The sequence below is a fragment of the Dryas octopetala genome, chromosome 4, assembly GCF_963921425.1.
Source record: "Dryas octopetala chromosome 4, drDryOcto1.1, whole genome shotgun sequence".
NCBI lineage: Eukaryota > Viridiplantae > Streptophyta > Magnoliopsida > Rosales > Rosaceae > Dryas > Dryas octopetala.
Window position 1 is genome coordinate 8,967,722 of NC_141369.1, and position 6,822 is coordinate 8,974,543.

The 6,822-nt window shown below is 36.8% G+C and overlaps 1 pseudogene; it reads right to left on the reverse strand.

The window, feature by feature from the left end:
* Positions 1-4,302: 4,302 nt before the first annotated feature.
* LOC147286554 (non-specific lipid-transfer protein 2 pseudogene) lies at positions 4,303-4,840 on the reverse strand (annotated as a pseudogene).
* Positions 4,841-6,822: the final 1,982 nt, after the last annotated feature.

Genomic DNA, 6,822 nt, shown 5'->3' on the forward strand with positions numbered 1-6,822 from the left:
AATCATAATAATTAAAAATAAACTACAGTAACCAACTCTATGCACCGTACGTGATAAAGCTATCAATAATATATATGCTTCCTTTGGCTATTAAAATAAAAAATTCTTTAAATTGTGAGAATATGGAGTATGGAAAATTATAGCCTTTGTAAGTGTTTATACAAGTCTTGGGTCTCTCAACCTATTGGTTTTGGGTTAAATGTTATAATTTCCTTCATGGAGCCACGTACGTTCGATCAACCACGTACGTGTGTCAGACCGAGTCACCACATGTGCTTCACGTCACCCAATATGAGTTGTCCACGTATTTGGCTTCAGTGACGCCACATATGCGAGGGCGTGTTAGAATGAGGAGTGTTGTCCCACATACATGCATTAGAAAATTATAACCTTGTATAGTGGGTTATAAAGGAAGTTGTGCCAATTTACTCGTCTATCAAATCAAGTTAATATCTAAATAATCACAGGGTCATTGGCCTACATATGTACAGTACCATACCGGTGTCACCAGCCCTCAATAGCCTTTTGCTTTTGTCTTACAAGGTTTTAGCTGCACGATCTAGGTATGTTTTCACCTGCCAGATTTGGAAGAACTGCCTGGTCTCAACCTCGACTGAACCATCCCACTCTTGAATCCATTTTTAGTCATCAACAAGGCTCTTCCGTGTATGGTTGCTCTTTAGAGCGTTCTATTACGCCGGAGGTGCCATGTCCTTGTTATCATTCTGCTGCTGAAACATTTCATGTCTTTTGGCAGTGCAAATTTGCTCGTAGATTGTGGGGGGTGTTTTATGCTTTTCACAGTTTGGTGTTGTGGATGGCTCATTCTTTTGCGGGTCTTATGGAGCATGTAACGCATGTCTTATCTACTACTAAATATATTGCCCAATTTGGATTTATTATTTGGCAACTATGGCTGGAGCGAAACTCTTTAGTTCATAAACATTTTAGTAATGAGGCTACAGTGGTTATTGAGCAGGCTTTAGCGTATCATGCAGACTATATCCAAGCTCAATTTTCTCGTGTTGGGATGGCTTCTAAGTCAGTTATGCATGAAGTCCTCTTGGCCGGAGGGCACCACCAGAAGGTAGTTTTAAACTTAAAATTTTGATGGCTCTTTTAATTCCATTTTTGGAGTCGGTGGTAGCGTGCTATTAGAATCGCAGAATCAGGTGGAGGAGGTTGATGTGGCTATGGCCCTTCCTCTCGTTGCCATTTCTACCCTATAGCATTCTAGATATTAGTTATTTTGAACATGTTAGGGTTCCTTGGGCTAGTCTTACTTCTCTCTATCTTGAATCGTACGGACAAGGGTACTTTCTCACTTTTAGAGGTTGTAAGAGGATTTGGCTTTTGATGGCTATTGATGTAAAAATTCGTATGATGATGCAACAACTTAAAAATGGTAATGTGGACGATGATTCAGCCTTCTTGGAGGATGAACAAGGGTGATGATGATGAGATAGCTTGCTAGTGATCTCCAACAAAGATGACCTGCATGAAAAAGAATCAAAGGAAGTAGCACCGGTGTGGTTCCAGCCAGCTACGCTCAGATTATTAAGTCAGTGAAGAGCAAAAGGAGGTGTTTGGGCAAGAACTAGCAAGAAAAAAGTATGAACTTTGGAAAACCATGAAGAACTAGGTAAGATCTTCTAGGTTATTCTCTCAAAAGTTTGTGTGAGTGTGTAGGGTTTTTGTGTGAACCTTTTCTTTGTGGCTATAAGTGTGTACTTATAGGCAAATAAGAGGTAAATAAGATATTTACATGCTAGAGGATGAGCGGTGGAGAAGAGGCCACGTCATCCGTTCAGAATAGTGTTATGCACAATTACCCAACAAGCTTGCAATGAATGCAAAAGAGACTTTGGTGCCATGGGTAGCCCTAGCTATCCGATCTAAAGCTAGAGTGTCAGGTACAGTAGTGTCAAGTGGTAGGCACTTGAGTATGACTGAAGATATTATCCAGACCTTCCAGAAGAACGGTGGATCGTAGTCCCCAAGCCAAGCCGAACACATGTCCTCTGTGGATCTCCCATATATGAGGCAGTCAGTGCTAGATCGGAAATGTAAGGCATTGGGCCGAGTCGAGCCCAATGGTTGAGGCAATCCAATGGTGGCAAGATTGTCTAAACCAGTCTGATCATGATTGGGCATTGGGCCTAGCCGAGCCGAGCTCAATGGTCGAGATGATCCAATGATGACAAGATTGTCCAAGCCAGTTTGATCTTGATTGGGTATTAGGCCGAGCTGAGCCTAGCCCAATGATCAAGGTAATCTAATGGTGGCAAGATTATCCAAGCCAGTCTGATCATGATCGGGTATTGGGCTGAGCCGAGGTGATAAGGTGACTGGGGTGGTTGACCAGGTCAACTATTGATTGGTCAGGGTGCAACGTAGGATCTCTGAGGCGGTGTACTAGAACATCCGAGTCAAGCCGAACATATGACTTTGTCCCTTATAGAATAGCGGCTGACAAGAGAATCTAAGCCGAGCTGAACATATGACTTTGTAAATGTCTCAAGTGTACAATGATAATCTTGTCTAGTTTGATCAGCAAAATGATGATCTAGTCCGAGTTGAGCCAAGGTGAGCTGTACAATCGTCATCTCGTCTAGTCGAGCCTAACCAAGCTGTACAATCATGATCATCGTCTAGCCGAGCCAAACCGAGCTGAAGACTTGGAGATGATGCTTCGGTATCATAGGATGTTTGATGGTGAAGTCGAGATCATAGGGTGGCGTATGCCAAGCATCGATGGTGAAGTCGAGATCGTGTGTTGCTGAGCTAGAGTGATGATGTGGATAGTTGGTTTGTCTAAGTCAATGATTGAAAAGTCAGAGCGTCACGTGTCGTCATCTGATTTGTTCATTGAATCCATGTTGATTTATCCACAAACAATGACTATCTCTTAGATGAAGCAGAAAGAGTCTGGTTTGAGTTTGTTAATTCGAATTGTTGTTATGTGCCGATAACTTGTTATGAGCTACCCATACTCTTGCACAATTTGTGCTCTCTTCAATGTAGTAGTTGTTTGAATTGGGTTCGGAAGGCGCCATCTTGGCTCCTTTCTCAGCCGCATATTGATTATAATTATCTCCAAGTTGCTTCAATAAAATTGTCTCTAATAAAAAAAAAAAATCATCATTCACCACCACGTAAAATTAAATTCATAGTCTGACAAAAAAAAAAAAATTGGATAGAGGGATTCTTCTATTATACGTACCCACCCGTATTGAAAGTTTGAAACAATGAGTTTTTAACACACTTAACATTTTTCTTCACATATAGGACAAAGAGTCATGTATCCGGCCACCACATTAAAAAGGTTGGTACCATCTCAATGCATTAATTAGAGCAACTATGACATAAAGGGTAGATATAATGACCAATTTGGTTCCTTTAAATTTGTTTCGTATTTCTCATATTCCCTCTTTTTGTCTCATTTCCTCAAAATTGTAATTTCACTATTGGTTTAACCTTGCTGTCTTTTTAAGTCTCACTCGAACAGAATATTCAACAATTTCAGACAAAAGAATAACATAATTCAAAAATTCAGTTTCTCATTAAGAAAATATATATTACTAAAAGGAAAAAATTCTTATATTTTCAACCAAAACTCTAAATTTTGAAAGAAAAAAAAAAAGTCTAAGAGAGTGACTATAAGTCAAGAACTCAATCAAGAAAAATCAATCGTTTACATTTTGTTTAAATTAGTTTAACAGGAATTAAGGAATTGGAAGAGAGAGAGAGAGAGAGAGAGAGAGAGAGAGAGAGAGAGAGAGAGAGAGAGATCGAGAGAGCATATCCAGTTGTGATCGACTATCTAGAATCCCCTAACGGGACCAACTCTAATGCAGTGCAAGTGTGCAATCTCCTCGATTGCCTCAAATTGGTAATGGGATTCAAGTGTTGTGCTTTGCAGTTTTTGCAACCACTGCAGATTGAGAAACTCATAGGACCCAAGAAAATCTCTAAATTAAAGAGCAATTGTACACTTTCCCCAAATTAATCTACTCATCTAACAATCTAGCTAGGCCTCACATTTGGCCTTAGTGCCAAAGAAGAATTTTGCAATGGTTATAGGATATAAATCATATAACAAGGTTTATAATGGAGTCAACTATTAATTAATTAATCTTCTCTTCCCAGAGAGTACAAAACAGCATTACTCAAAATTAAGTTATTACATACATTAATGATAAATAAATTGATGAATTCAAACGTTAAATTTATAAAAGAAAACTACATATATATGTTGTTTAATTCATACTTGCATATATCATTAGACAGAATCAAGTAGACTGAGGATCACAATGACAATCATTTATTTTCTTTAATATATGAAATACCAAAACGTACATACCCCATTAATTATTCTCATATATAGTGATACGAAATGATCACATTACTACATTAGTACCAGTAATTAATAGTAAACGATGACAAACTTATTTCTAACACAAGAGTAGGGACTAGGGAGTGTTGGTTTAGCATTGAGGCCAGGGAACACCGCAGGTGGAAGCAACTTTTTTGGCGTTGGGATTGTTGACAACTGGACTGTAGGTTGGGTCCTTGATGTATCCACAGAGGCATGGCTTCTGCTCCCTCAGCTTCTGACAGCATGCCTCCGACGGCGGCGTCCCCTTCGTTATTGGGTCCAAGCATGGGCTCAACTCTACGGCACTGCATGACACTGCCTCAGCTCTCATGCTTGCTTCACTTAGAGCCAGTACTACTGCTACCACCACCATCGCACACACTGCCACATTGCTTGACAGCTTCATCTTCGACTTTGAGATTCAGAGAGAGACTCAGATTAATTAAGAGACTGAGAGAGAGGACGAAGAAGGTATGGTGCACTTTGGCCAGGGCTACTGCACAATTTATAGATGGGGGATCCAAGGAGGAAGGCAATGCTAGCAAAGCTTGTGTAGGTCCCTCTCAGTTTGTCTTAGACGTCCAATAAAAATATCATTTCTTTTTGGTCAAAGTAGTAGATATCCACTAAATTTTCATTCAAATTTTCTTTTTCTTTATTGTTTTTCTTGAAACCTTTTTGATATTGATAAATTAATGACTCCTTATATTTCACAAATTTGTATTCTAAATTTCTAATATGAAAAAAGCATTTATTAAATATTTCACATTATTAGAATATAGTCTGTTTGCAGTGCTGGCTCTGAAAAGGAGGACCGCCTAGCGACCACCTTCAAGGGGCAGCCCATAAATTTTTATATTATTAATATATATATATATTAAAAAAATAGTTGTTGGGTTTATGTATAATATTTTCGCTGTAACTATGTACTTTTTACTTATTGTGTCAAAATTATAGTTATTTAGTTTTTTTCTTTGGGTTTAGGCCCCTTTTATACTAAAAAAAATAAAAATTAGGTCTTTCTAAGATATAAAGTTTGGGTTCTGCAACCTATTTTTTCTTTTATTTATTTTTTATTATTATTTGAAAGCCACCTTTTTATTTCTTTTTATTTCCTTAACTTGTATTTGGCCAACTTGCTTTATTTTTTCCTTGGCTTCTCAAGTGAATCACAAGAGAAGCAAGCCAATATCCTCATCTGCATGGCAGTGGGTCATTTTTGCCCTTGGGTTTATACATCTTTTTTTTTTTTTTTCATTAAAAGTACATGTCCTTCTTTCTGAGAAGTTGAATTCAAAGAGTATGTTTGCTTTGAATTGACAAAGACGGATCTCTATCTCTCCATATAATCTTGTAGAAAATTGTTTTTTTTTTTTTTTTTTTTTTTGTGTTCTCTACACACTTTTTCAATTCGAAAGAAATTAGAGAATTCTCATTAAGGAAAGAAGGAAATTAATGTTTGAGTGTATGTTTTTCCTTTTAATTTTTAGGTCCATTGATTTTAGGTACCAAATTATAATGTTTTTTCATTTTAACTACTAAAACATTTATGTTATTTTACTTTAGGTACTAAATTTCAATTTAGGTACCAATTTTAAAAAACATAGTTATATCAAACTGTGACTGTCTAACAGTTATAACTTTTTTATTGATTTGTTGTTTTTTCAATATTTGCAAGGCTTAAACTTTAATGTTTAGTCTTTGAATTATATGACTTTATCCCCCAAGCCTAAATAAAAAATATTAAACTTTTAAAAATTTTGAATTTTTATAAATTTGAAACAGTCACAGTTCAATCACAACTGTGACTGTTCGACAGTCACAACTATATAACAAACTGATTTGTAATCTAATCCAAAATGTCTTACTCTAAGTTAGTACATAAACTAAAACAAATTAGTGTCTTGCTGTTTTACTGAAAAACTATTGATATTTGGTATTTAATCCTAATTTTCTATTAATTTTTTTCTTATATTCCTATAATTTTCTTGACATTCAACCAAAAATTTCTTAATTAATTTCTTACAAATTGTGAATTATTTTACAGAACTTTTTATTATTGACCCAATTTAGATTTTGTCCGCCTTCAAAAATCAGGTCCGACCCAATTTATACTAATTTTCCAATCAGTATAACCACGAAAAAAAAGTCATTTGTTGAACATGAAATTTGGACTCCGGACATGATCACGTGACAGAAAAAGGTTTTTTGTCCAATTCTACATAAGTTTTTCTGGTGACACGGTCATAAATGGGTCAGCATATGTAAGCTAGCAGTAGAAAAGGCAAGTTAGTGAGGGACCAGTACATTGAATTAAGTGGGTCCCACTTGCAAGAAGAGAACATCGGGTTGGGGCAATGGAGACGTCCTTGCCATTAAAGAAGTGCATGCGTCATCGAAACTGCATCAAAAGCCAAGCAACGCTACAGAAGAGTTTTTGTTTG